The following is a 13,778-nucleotide window of genomic DNA, read 5'->3' on the forward strand; positions in this document are numbered from 1 at the left end:
GATAACATTTCACCGTACAGATAGGAACTACTGGCAAGGATTATTGTTCTCCATTGCTGAGATAATTCGATGGAAATTCACATAAGAAAAGCTGGCACAAACACATGAAGCGACGAAGAAATCCTAGAGAACAAGTCATGTTGGCGGGCTTAAGATGGAATTGCATCCTTGGTAGGATCCAGGATCTTATACAAAGCCTAATGGGATGGGAGAAAGTTGCTTTCTTATGTTTTTCAAAGTTTCAAAGACTCCATACAAGTAGATTGGAATCGAGTTTAAGTAAGAATGAATTATGAGCTAAGACTTCAAAATAAACTTAATCAGATTTAAGGAGCTTCAATGATGCACAGGAAAGTTTGTTTCGAGGTAGAATGCAGGTATTAGGTACTTACTGAATTATAGGATGCTGGCAAGGTAAAAAATCTCAATTCTTGAATTTCCCTACGAATAATTAATCTTCTCTTCGCGTCTTGGTATAATACCCTTTTGCAAACTGTTGGAAAGTTTATAGTGCTGCGAACTCGTAATATGAAAAGTTTCCTCGACGAATATCGACCTGGACCCGGTAATTTTCGATTTCCTGGGGTTCGTTTGGAAGCATTGAAAGAAGTCTCCTCTTTGACCACGTATCTACAACATTTACTTTCATTAATTAGTTTACTTTTAACTTTTCTTCCTCCTTCCATTTGATCACACGGAAATTGGTTGCTTGTTGATATCATCCAGAGTCCTTTGAAGAAGTCCTCACATAATGTGAAAGTTCGTTTCCAAATGCTTGTCCCCGCCTTTGATATTCGTCGTCGGGCCCAACTTAATCGAAAAAGTCATTCTCCTTGATACCATTCATTAAAAGGTAGTAGCATTTTTATTACTCTATGTCGACCCCCAAAACACATGAGCGTGGGCTTCTTATCCTGGCCCCCAGTCTGGTTTTCCCCGAACTTCATATCATATCCTCTAATAACCTACCCTGGATGATGCAGAAAAAACAGAAGAAGTATCAGATAATTACAATTTTATTCCTACCTCACAAATAAACCGACACAGAAAGGACGTGTTTTGGGCCAAAGTTTATGACAGCAATTACCCCGCAAAAAAATGGTAGCCACGACGATGGTGGTGGCGGAAGATGATGGTACCTGTAACCGTGATGGTGTCCATAGTCATGATGGTATGTGGAGAGTTCTGCGGCTGGTATGCTGTTGGCTTTTCCAGGATATTTGAAATAAATGGTAGCCCGCAAAGTGTGTGTAACTACCTGACCATCCGAAATTTATTAGGACAATAAAAACCGCATAGTGTTGTATGTATGGTGCTGAGCCCCGAGCGAGTGGATGCCAGGTGGAAATTAGACGAAATGGACTAATTATTTCGGAGGATATTCCTCAAAGTGCTCTTCGGATGAAGATGGTAACTGAAGTGCTCACTGTTCCGGGAGTCAATTTATTATCACCAACTCTGCCTGCTTTTTTCGCCCCCATATTCCACAATCTGGTTATCACCTTCCAGACAAATATTCCTTCATTCAATTTCCGACAAATTCAGGATAATTTTCGAAAACGATCAGGCATCCAATCAATCAACTTTTATAATTTCAACTTATTTATAGGATTTCCATGAATTTATCAGCTCCGCCATTTGTGAACCAAGAATCGTCGACCCACGAAAATTGTCCTTCATTTCCTCGAAGCACCATTAATTACCACCAAACCACTGGCATATAGGGGGTAGGCTACCCCAGTGACTGCACTTATTTCCATCAGTTTCATCCTTGAATCCTGAGATATGTATCTCTGAAGAAAATAGATTCTGAAAAACGTTCACGAGGCCATTGTGCTTGTGTGCATGTGGGATGCGATGATGATGCGAAACTTCTGTACTTTTGAAACAGGGGTGGGGGTTTAAATGGACAATAATGACGTTAATAATGAAATGTGTGTGTGATCATCTTGAAAGTGAGTTAATTAGTGTCATCTGAACAAAGGAAGACAACAATTTTGATGACAGTATTTTCTTTATAACAAGTTTTAGATCGATTTATCCTTTTCTTTCCATTGTCTCTATGACGGAGCGAAAGATGTCTATCAAGGATGATGTAGGACAACAGTTTTGGGCTTTGTAGGGCTTTAGGGTATCATTAGGGGTAGACTGCGGTTGATTTGTGGAAAAGTCTCCTTCGGAAATCCTCTTAATCGCCTTCGGAATGGTATTTATGTTGATCTGTATATTCAGTTAAGTAAGGACTCTATACAGAAAAATTTCAATTATCAAGCAGTTTGCCCGACATGACAGATGTTTCTTTTAATTTTTATTTCAAGATGGAGGGAATCCTGAGCCCGCTAACCACTTGATGAACCGGGCCAATTTGTATCAATCTGTGGGAAGCAGTCGTTGAGTTTGGTCGCACCTTCCAGTCTCTTGTCTAAACTCGACAGTGAAATAACGCGACCAACATGTCACCTCTTTCCTGTGTGAATCTGACGAAGGATGGCTCTCCTGACCGAGTGATAGCTTCCTTCAAAGTGACATATCCTCATGACTTCGATGCTATCGTCCAATCCTCCTTTTGGCCACAGGAGGTCTTCGTTAAGCCTTATCAGATGTCTAAGCTTCGTGAAAATTTCAGACTTGCCCGCCTGCCTCGCCGAACTTGAATGATTTCAATAACTATACGCTATTTTATCAAAATGTAAGGGGTCTAAGGAACAAGCTGTCGGATTTCAAACTGTCTGCCTTAGCATTTCAACATCATGTCATCTGCATTTCTGAAACCTGGCTGGATGACGGGATTTTAGATTCTGAACTCCTCAAAGGTTACTCTGTCTCTCGTTGTGACAGAGACTGGGTTGCGCTTGGCAAGACAACTGGCGGAGGTGCCCTAATAGCTGTTAAGTTCCCTCTCCGTGCCGAAATCATCTTTTCCTCCTCCTCCTCTTCCTACGATTCTTTTACCATACGTGTCCTTCCGCCAAACATATGTTCCTTTATCATATCGTGTGTATATTTTCCCTGCCTAAGTCCGCCTTCTCTGTACGAGGATTTCTTCGACAGATTATCAGAGGCCCTAATCGTTTTGTTTCCCTCCCTTCCTTTCATCCTCTGTGGCGACTTTCCTATGCTCTCCTGGCCCATTACTCCTGGCCTTCCCCCCCTCCCTAATAACTCGACCTAACCCCTCCTTTCCTCTATCCACTTTCATGTACACCTGTGGCATCCTCCAGTTTAACCTTTCTAGAAACCACTTAGATCGCACTCTTGACCTTGTCCTCTCTAACCTTCCTGTACGTTATCTTTCCCAATCCCTTCATGCTCCGTCTTACGTTGCCCCTGATGCCCATCAGCCTGCTCGCCAATTCGATGTTCAGATATCCCGACTCCACTCTCCTGTCGCTCGCAAGCCTACCAAGTTCAACTTTCGTAAGGCGAACTTCGAAGGTCTGGACTCAGCCCTGGCGTCAATCAACTAGGTCCCCCTCCTCTCTCCATTTACGTGTGACCAAACATTCAACACTTTCTATACTATTTTATGTAATCTTCTTCCTTGTTACGTTCCCTCCTCTCCTAAGTGCTTACGCTCTTACCTCGTCTGGTTCACCACTGAAATTCACAAAAAACTACGTCAAAAACAGACTGCGAGAAAGAAGTTCCTGTCTTCTACAAACGTTGCCAACTTAGTTTTTTTCAAATCCCTTCGTTCCTCGGTCAAATCCTTAATACGTAAGTCCAGAAACGAATATTTGTCCAGCGTGGAAGACTCACTAAAGCGCGGAAACCTGAAACCTTTCTGGTCCCACATTCGCAACTCCCGCTGCCCTGGTCAGTTATCCCCTCCGTCCATTAAATTCTCTGGCTGCTCAGCTAACTCCCCCCAACTATCTTGTGATTTACTCTGCCGCTACTTTTCGTCAGTCTATGTTCCTCCTCCTTCCTCCGAATCCCTCCCGATAGTGGATGTAGCCTGCCCCGCATCGCCTACCATTCCCCTTCTTGCCCCTATCCTTGTCGAATACTTCATTGGCAAACTTGATGCCAATGTCGGACCTGGCTACGATGGTCTTCCAAACCCCTTTTTGGTCAAAACTGGTAAGTCCATCTTCCTTCCCCTATCTCTTATTTTCAACAAAAGCCTAGAAGAGAATCATTTTCCCAGCTTGTGGTAAGAGGCTCTCATCATCCCCATTCACAAAAGTGGCGATCGTTCGCTTGTCGAGAATTACCGTCCCATTTTCCTCCTCTCCTCCTGTTCCAAAATCCTGGAAAGATATGTCCGCGACTGGTTGTCCGCCCACTTTGGCCAACACATAGTGAAAGAACAACACGGCTTCGTTAAACGTAGGTCCACTGCCGCCAACCTGCTTGACCAACCAACCAACTTTGTCGCCAAATGTCTAAATTCACGGCAAGAAGTGCTTACTATTTACACTGACTTTCCAGCTGATCCTGCCGCGTCTCTTTTGACGACTGTACTTCCCGCTCCTTCTCCCCCTCTTCTGGCGTCCCACAGGGGTCTATTCTGGTCCTTTGCTGATTTTATTTTTTATTAACGACCTTCCTCCCCTCCTTACTTGTCCCTCTTTGCTCTATGCAGACGACCTTAAGCTGTTTTCCGCTATATCGTCGCTCCGTTTCCCTTCAGTCTAACCTGGACACTCTGGTTCGTTAGTGCTCGACTAATGGTTTAGCGCTAAATATCAGAAAGTGTCACTCTATGTGCTACTCCCTAAAATCCTCACCCACTTCTTTCTCCTACTCGCTTAACGGACATTCCTTATCCTGCTTAAATTCCACTCAAGACCTCGGAGTCACTTTCGACAATAAGCTCCACTTTGAGACCCATTGCCTCGATATCATCAATCGAGCAGGAAAATTGTCAGGCTTTATACTTCGCTCCTCCTCTGATTTTGACTTCATCCAACCCTCCTTAGTTCTCTTCAATTCCCTCGTGAGGAATACCCTCGAGTATTGCTCCGTGATCTGGTCACCCTCCCGTAACTGTGATTGTCTTGCCCTTGAAAATGTGCAACGTAAATTCACCTGTTCCCTCTTCTTTAAGAAAAGCTTCCCTCGTGTGGATTACACCTCCCGCCTCCGCCTTCTGAACCTTCCCTTGCTGCAGCAGGGTAGATCCTATCTGGATCTATGTACATTCTTCAAATTTTCTTCGGTTCTGATGGACTGCTCCGCCGCTGACGAGATCACCAGCCGTCCTGCGTCTTATAACGCATGTAGCGCAGACATTTTCAACGTGCCCTTCGCAGAGCTCGAAGTCTACTTTCATTCCCCGATTCCCAAGCTTTGCTGCAATTATAATGCAAAACAGCTTGATCCTTTTAACTTCCCTACTTTAAGTAGTTTTAAACGTAGGATAAGTTTTTTGCTTTCTCCTCCTCCTCAGGACAATAATTAATTGGAATTTTCTCTGTTTGTTGTCCGTAAATTAAATAAAGAGCAGCGTAGACAATAGGCCCTCATATCTCCGAGAATATTATCCTAATCTCAAAAAAATCAACCCCCGGGGATTAGCAAAGAGAACTCTCGGTCTAATATGCGCCATCTCACTGCACCGGGTCAGAGATACAGCGTAACATTGCCGACGGGGTCTCTGTATCAAGGATGTAAGACCACGAACTCAGCGGAGCGCTAAAGAGAATGCTCCGTGGATTCCCCTTCCTCATTACAGGAGGGACGCGTATCATCTTGAATAATTCCTATTCTGAACATATGTCCAGCAAGCGAATTATGGCCTGTGAGAATACCCAGAATACCCCTGCAAGTCCTTCTGCTTTTCGAAAAGTTTGGTGTGTCAAGTAGCATTTAGGCCACCTATCATTGTGGGAAGCTTGTTCCCAGTTTTTGAAGACAGACTTAGCCAATGCTACTGGTAATACAATTTTTGGTTCCGGTTCGGCCTTGGGGAGATTGACCCTTTTCCCAAAAGCATTCCAGATCATTTCCCTCCCCCCCCCCCTTCTCCCACAGTGACCAGGTACCCATAGTAGTTCAAACGGTTTCTGCATTCCTAAACGGTTTTCGATGTGATCAAAAGACTACTCAACGCCCTCAATATAGCTTGACTATCACTGCAGATTGCGACGCGCTTGCCCTTCAACCGCTCATCAATCACCCAGTTTTCCGCCCTTAGGATCGAATAAACTTCGGCTTGAAAAACCGTTCCATATTGTCCCAAAGGAGAAGCCCATTTCAGGTTTTTATTCGAGAGGTAGTAGTAGCACGAGTAGATTTCGCTTCTGACAACTACCAGCGGCACGCAGACTATGCCCACCAATAGACTGCCAATTGTTCCGTCTGGCCAATCTGGTAGCCCGCTAATTCCCTTTTATGTTCCCACGATCGCGAATCCAGAGGAGGGTCACTTTGAGACTGTTGTCCCATCAATGTCCCACTAGCCTCAAGGATGCCGTCAATGAATATGACGCCTTATTGGTCATTTGACTGTCGGCCAGAATAACTATGTTGCGTTTGGAGCCCGGATCATGCCTCAACCATGGACCAGTGCTTCTGGTTGAGGATATCCACGCACCGTCTTTGAAGAATACTGCCTTTGCCCTAGTCGAAATTTCCATAGTAGAGTTTCTCGTGAAACTCGCTGTCCAACATTCAGACCCGCGTAGTCTGACAGTATTGCACGCATTGAGAGCTACCGTGGCACCTAAACACGCGCTTTTCTGAACCCTATTGTAGAGCCGTACGATAAGATGGGTTGAACCAAAGAGCAGTCGTCCATCCATCATCTTCGGTCGATGACTCCATTTACTGCATATCCTCCAGGCAAGGTTTTGAATTAGGAACATCAAAGTCTCATCAGAGGATTCCGCCCAAGAACCTTCTGAGTTTTAAAGAAAGGATGGGTGGTAGCTCCCAAATCACCGGCTTATACCTCTTCAGGCAGTCCTTGTATGGCTGCCAGGATTTGCACTTGTAGTAGATTCCGAACATTTCCCTGATCACTCTCCTGAGGCTGGACAAATTTCCATTCCATCATGGTGGCGATGTCTTCTTGTTTTATTTAGCAGGGCACGAATCTTTGTAGTTTTGACTCCTGCTCGTTGTTCATGTCCATGCTGACAATTTGCGCATCCGGTTTGATCTTAATAGCTTGACTAAAGCTCCTCTAGTGGATCCTCCAGGGGTCTCTAAAAGGGTTGGAGATCTTTACACCGAGATTTAGACCGAAGAGTATCCAACTGTTACAGTTTTCTGAGCTGCCCCAGATTTACAGAAAACCTTAAAGGCAGCAATAATAACGATGGATATCCATGGAAAGAAATTCTGCAGGAATTGCATGCTGGGCAGGATGAAAGCCAAGAGATGATCCCCTCCGCGATCAGTTAAGTAAGTTAAGTGGGGAGAGTTTGAAGGGGAGAATATTGTGGTCAATGGCATTAAAGGCTGCGAACAAATCGTCGTCAACAGCTTGTACTGTCTGCCATGAATTGAGGCATTTAGCACCGAACCTGGTAAAGACCAGAAAGTTTGAAACAATAGATTGATGCTAGCATCATTCTTGGATATTTTCGTTGAAGATTAGAAAAAGAGAGAGATGGGAATTTGGGCTTCATGGCTAGTTTGAATAGGGTTAGGAAACCCGTCGGGACCAGGACCAGCATTAACGGTATTGTACCAATGAGGAACTGAACTAGGGAAGAGGTAAGAGGAGATATGGCGAAAGATTGTGAACTGGCCAGCTTTTGATCAGCCTGCCACCGAGTCCAATGAGCAGCTCAGAGCGTAGTAGTAAAATCGATCAGGGCCAAACAAAGCCAGCCTAAAAGGAAACCGACAGAACCCTCAAGGTCGCCATTCAACAGAGCGAGTGGAAAAGCTTTAAGGAGCTCTGCTCGGACGCGGACGTAAACCCGTAGCGGAGTGCCTATAGAATCGCGTTGGAACAATTTATAAGCCGCTGATATAGCCAGATCACGTGCCCCACCTTCTCATTAAAAATTATCCAGGGGCTGTTCGCCTCGAAAAGGAGCCGTTCGTATCGTGACTTGACGTCGGATACCAGTCGACTCAGCTGTGAATGAGTACCTGAGTCAAATCAGGGTAATAATCTCGGGCGAGCGCAATGCTGACCACATTGCCTCCTAGTGTACCGTTACGGTCTTGAATGAAGTGCTCTAACACACTTCAAGGCCCTGATCCAATATGGATTGTTGCGCCAACGATTATTATTATTATTATTATTTATTTATTTAATTAACGGACAACAAACAGAGAGAATTCCAATTAATTATTGTCCTCAGGAGGAGGAGAAAGCAAAAAACTTATCCTACGTTTAACACTACTTAAAGTAGGGAAGTTAAAAGGACCAAGCTGTTCTGCATTATAATTTCGGCAAAGCCTGGGAATCGGGGAATGAAAGTAGACTTCGAGCTCTGCGAAGGGCACGTTGAAAATGTCTGCGCTACGTGCGTTATAAGACGCAGGACGGCTGGAGATCTCGTCTGCGGCGGAACAGTCCATCAGACCCGAGGAAAGTTTGAAGAATGTGCATAGATCCAGATAGAATCTACGCTGTTGTAGGAAGGGAAGGTTTAGAAAGCGGAGGGGGGAGGTGTAATCCACACGAGGGAAGCTTTTCTTAAAGAAGAGAGAACGGGTGAATTTACGTTGCACATTTTCAAGAGCAAGACAATCACAGTTACGAGTGGGTGACCAGATCACGGAGCAATACTCGAGGGTATTCCTCACAAGGGAATTGAAGAGAGCTAAGGAGGGTTGGATGAAGTCAAAATCAGAGGAGGAGAGAAGAATAAAGCCTGACAATTTTGCTGCTCGATTGATGACATCGAGGCGATGGGTGTGTGTCAAAGCGGAGCTTATTGTCGAAAGTGACTCCGAGGTCTTGAGTGGAATTTAAACAGGATAAGGAATGTCCGTTAAGCGAGTAGGAGAAAGAAGTGGGTGAGGATTTTAAGGAGTAGCACATAGAGTGACACTTTTTGACGTTTAGCGCTAAACCATTAGTCGAGAACTAACGAACCAGAGTGTCCAGGTTAGACTGAAGGGAAACACAGTCCATAGGCGACGATATAGCGGAAAACAGCTTAAGGTCCTCTGCATAGAGCAAACAGGGACAAGTAAGGAGGGGAGGAAGGTCGTTAATAAAGAATAAAAATAGCAAAGGACCCAGCATAGACCCCTGTGGGACGCCAGAAGAGGGGGAGAAGGAGCGGCAAGTACAGGCGTCAAAAGAGACGCGGCAGGATCGGTTGGAAAGGTAAGAGGCAAGCCATAAAACAAGAGGTATGGGAACGATTAGGGATGAGAGTTTGGATAGAAGTATCTTGTGATTTACAGTGTCGAAGGCTTTCGCGAAGTCAGTGTAAATGGTATGCACTTCTTACCGTGAATTTAGACATTTGGCGACAAAGTTGGTAAAGTCAAGCAGGTTGAAGGCAGTGGACCTACGTTTAACGAAGCCGTGTTGTTCTTTCACTATGTGTTGGCCAAAGTGGGCGGACAACCAGTCGCTGACATATCTTTCCAGGATTTTGGAACAGGAGGAGAGGAGGGAAATGGGACGGTAATTCCCGACAAGCGAACGATCGCCACTTTTGTGAATGGAGATAATGAGAGCCTCTTTCCACAAGCTGGGAAAATGATTCTCTTCAAGGCTTTTGTTGAAAATAAGAGATAGGGGAAGGGAGATGGACTTACCAGTTTTGATCAAAAAGAGGTTTGGAAAACCATCGTAGCCAGGTCCGACCTTGGCATCAAGTTTGCCAATGAGGTATTCGACACGGATAGGAGTAAGAAGGGGAATGGTAGGCGATGCGGGGCAGGCTACATCCACTATCGGGAGGGATTCGGAGGAAGGAGGAGGAACATAGACTGACGAAAAGTAGCGGCAGAGTAAATCACAAGATCGCTGGGGGGAGTTAGCTGAGAAGCCAGAGAATTTAATGGACGGAGAGGATAACTGGGCGGGGCAGCGGGTGTTGCGAATGTGGGACCAGAAAGGTTTCAGATTTCCGCGTTTTAGTGAGTCTTCCACGCTGGACAAATATTCGTATCTGGACTTACGTATTAAAGATTTGACCGGGGAACGAAGGGATTTGAAAAAAACTAAGTCAGCAACGTTTCTAGAAGACAGGAACTTCTTTCTCGCAGTCCGTTTTTGACGTAGTTTTTTGTGAATTTCAGTAGTGAACCAGACGGGATAAGAGCGTAAGCACTTAGGAGAGGAGGGAACGTAACAAGGAAGAAGATCAGATAAAATGGTATAGAAAGTGTTGAGTGCTTGGTCACATGTAAATGGAAAGAGCAGGGGGACCCAGTTGATTGACGCCAGGGCTGAGTTCAGACCTTCGAAGTTCGCCTTACGAAAGTTGAACTTGGTAGGCTTGCGAGCGACAGGAGAGTGGAGTCGGGATATCTGAACATCGAACTGGCGAGCAGGATGATGGGCGTCAGGAGCAACGTAAGACGGAGCAGAAGGGATTGGGAAAGATAACGTACAGGAAGGTTAGAGAGGACAAGGTCAAGAGTGCGATCTAAGTGGTTTCAAGAAAGGTTAAATTGGAGGGCCCCACAGGAGTACATGAAAGTGGATAGAGGAAGGGAAGGGTGGGTTAAGTTATTAGGGAGGGAGGGAAGGCCTGGTGTAACGAGCCAGGAGAGCATAGGAAGATTAAAGTCACCACAGAGGATGGAAGGAAGTGAGGGAAACAAAACGGTTAGGGCGTCTGATAATCTGTCGAAGAAATCCTCGTACAGAGAAGGCGGGCTTAGGTAGGGAAAATATACACACGATATGATAAAGGGACATACGTTTGGCGGAAGGACACGTATGGTAATAGAATCGTAGGAGGAAGAGGAGGAGGAAAAGATGATTTCGGCACGGAGAGGGGACCTAACAGCTATTAGGGCACCTCCGCCAGTTGTCTTGCCAAGCGCAACGCAGTCCGAAAGACGAAAGACAGAGTCACCTTCGAGGAGCTCAGAATCTAAAATTCTGTCATCCAGCCAGGTTTCAGAAATATTTATTTATTTATTTAATGAGGACAATACACAGAAAGTAAATTTCTTATTACATATTGTCCTCAGAGGGAGGACCAAGTAAATGACATATTTTGCGCTTAAAGCTAGAGAGGGACATAGAGTCAAATGAACCAAGCTGTAGGGCATTGTACGACCGGCAAAACCTCGGGATCGGAGAGTGAAAGTAAATCTCGAGCTCGGCGAAGGGCACATCAAAAATGTCCGCATTACGTGTCATGAGACGAGGCGATACGGAGAGTAATATCCGAGTTGGCGGAGCAGTCCATCAGACCATTGCAGAGTTTGAAAAGAGTACACATATCAAGGAAAATACGGCGTTGCTGTAGGGAGGGGAGATTGAGGGTGCGGAGTTGTGACGGATAATCAAGCCGTGGAAGGTTCTTTTTGTAAAAGAGGGTCCGGGTGAATTTGCGTTGTACAGCTTCAACAGCGCGGCCGTCACGGATGCGGTAGGGGGACCAGACTACAGAGCAGTATTCAAGGATGTTTTTGACAAGGGAATTGAAGAGTGTTAAGGAGGGCTGGATTGAGGTAAAGTCGGACGAGGAACGTAGGATAAAACCAGACATTTTGGAAGCTCTATTGATGATGTCAACGAAGTGGGAATTGAAACGAAGTTTATCGTCGAATATTACACCCAGGTCTTTGAAGGAGGTCAGTAGTGAAAGGGGTTGACCACTGAGAGAATAGGAAAAGGATGATGGGGAGGGTTTCAGGGAATAGCGCATCCAGTGGCATTTGTTGACATTCAGTGTTAGCTTGTTGACCGAACACCAACAGGCTAAATTATCAAGGTTGGATTGTAAAAGAGCACAGTCCAATGGAGAGGAAACAGAGGCAAACAATTTAAGGTCGTCTGCGTAAAGCAAATACGGACAGGTGAGGATGGAGGCGAGGTCATTGATAAAAAACAGGAAGAGTAGCGGGCCAAGTATAGAGCCTTGGGGAACACCAGAGGAAGGAGAGAAGGAACGAGATGAGTGACCATGAAAAGAAACTTTGCAGGAACGGTATGAGAGATAGGAGGAAAGCCAGGAGATGACTGAGGGAGGGAACTCTAGCGAAGAAAGTTTAGAGAGGAGAATGTTATGGTCAACGGTGTCAAAGGCTTTGGAGAAATCAGTATAAACAGCATGTACCTCCTGTCGTGAATTCAAGCGTTTAGCAACAAAGTTGGTAAAGACCAGAAGATTTGAAGCCGTTGATCTATGTTTCACGAAACCATGCTGCTCTTTGACAATGAGGTGACCGAAGTGCGCGGTCAACCAGTCGTTGACGTATCTTTCTAGGATTTTGGAGCAAGAGGAGAGAAGGGAAATGGGGCGGTAGTTCACAGCAAGGGAAGGGTCTCCGCTCTTGAGGATAGGAATGATAAGGGCCTCTTTCCAGAGACGGGGAAAGTAGCATTCGTCTAGACTTTTGTTGTAGATTATACACAGGGGGAGGGAAATGTGTTTTCTACAGTTAAGGAGGAAGAGATTAGGAAGCCCATCGGGGCCAGGTCCGACATTGGGGTTAAGGTTACCAATGAGGAACTCAACCAAGGAAGGCGTAAGGAGAGGAATGGCTAGTGATTCGGAGGAGTCTGTGGTTATGAAAGGTGTAGAGGGTGAAGGGCTCGAGGGAGAAAACACTGAAGAGAAGTAGGTGCAGAGAAGGTCGCAGGATTGTTGTGGGGAGTTTGCAGTGGAGTCAGCGAAGGTGATAGAAGAAGGGACAGAATGAGTTGGATTACGAGAGTTGCGAGCGTGAGACCGAAAGAGCTTTAAGTTACCGCGGGCAAGGGCGGCTTCGACGCTCAATAGGTACCTTTTACGCGCCTTTCTGACCATTGACTTCACAGTAGATCGTATAGCTTTAAAGTGAGCAAGGTCGGCGTCATTTTTAGAAGTCCGAAACTTTTTCCTCAGTGTATGTTTCAAGCGCATGTTAATATGAAGTTCCGTTGTGAACCAAGTTGGGAAAGAACGTAGGCAGGGAGGGGAAGAAGGGACATAACAGGAGAGGAGATCAGAGAGGATATTGTAGAAGGTGTTAAGAGCTTGAGCACACGATGAATTACTTAATAAATGAACCCAGTTGAAAGACGCTAAAGCTGAGTTCAGACCGTCAAAATTGGCTTTGCGGAAGTTGAACTTAGTGGGTTTACGCTTGGTTTTGACATGCAGATGACATGATGTTGGAATGCTAAGGCAGACAGTTTGAAATCCGACAGCTTGGTCCTTAGACCCCTTACATTTTGATAAAATAGCGTATAGTTATTGGAATCATTCAAGTTCGGCGAGGCAGGCGGCGAGCCGGAAATTTTCACGAATCTTAGACCTCTGATAAGGCTTAACGAAGACCCCCTGTGGCCGAAAGGAGGATTGGACGCTAGCATCGAAGTCATGGGGATATGTCACTTTGAAGGAAGCTATCACTCGGTCAGGAGAGCCATCCTTCGTCAGCTTCACACAGGAAAGAGGTGACAAAGTTGAGTTGCTTTTGCTTCTGATATAGGCCAGAATTTCGTCGGGCGTAGTGGAGTACGCTAGCCTTGACACGAACAGCTGTTTCGGTGGCGAGGCGACGTTCAATTGGGGGCCGCTCGGACGACATGAGGTCGGAAGGGCCTGCGGTTCAGCGGTGACGGGCGTCGATGATACACAGGAGGAAGCGTGCGGTGGTGCTAATGTAGCGACTGTTGGATAAACGCCAGAACTTCGTAGCGCATCCGATGTTGCGTAGGGAACTTGTCCCTCGGATGGAGG

General features: G+C 45.6%; 1 protein-coding gene across 2 annotated transcripts in view; it reads right to left on the reverse strand.

Annotated features, from left to right (window-relative positions):
* The window catches only part of LOC119654509 (TWiK family of potassium channels protein 7), a 644,233-nt gene that overhangs the window by 204,782 nt on the left and 425,673 nt on the right, over window positions 1-13,778 (reverse strand). The window lies entirely within an intron of this gene.

Source organism: Hermetia illucens, chromosome 4, assembly GCF_905115235.1.
Source record: "Hermetia illucens chromosome 4, iHerIll2.2.curated.20191125, whole genome shotgun sequence".
Taxonomy (NCBI): domain Eukaryota; kingdom Metazoa; phylum Arthropoda; class Insecta; order Diptera; family Stratiomyidae; genus Hermetia; species Hermetia illucens.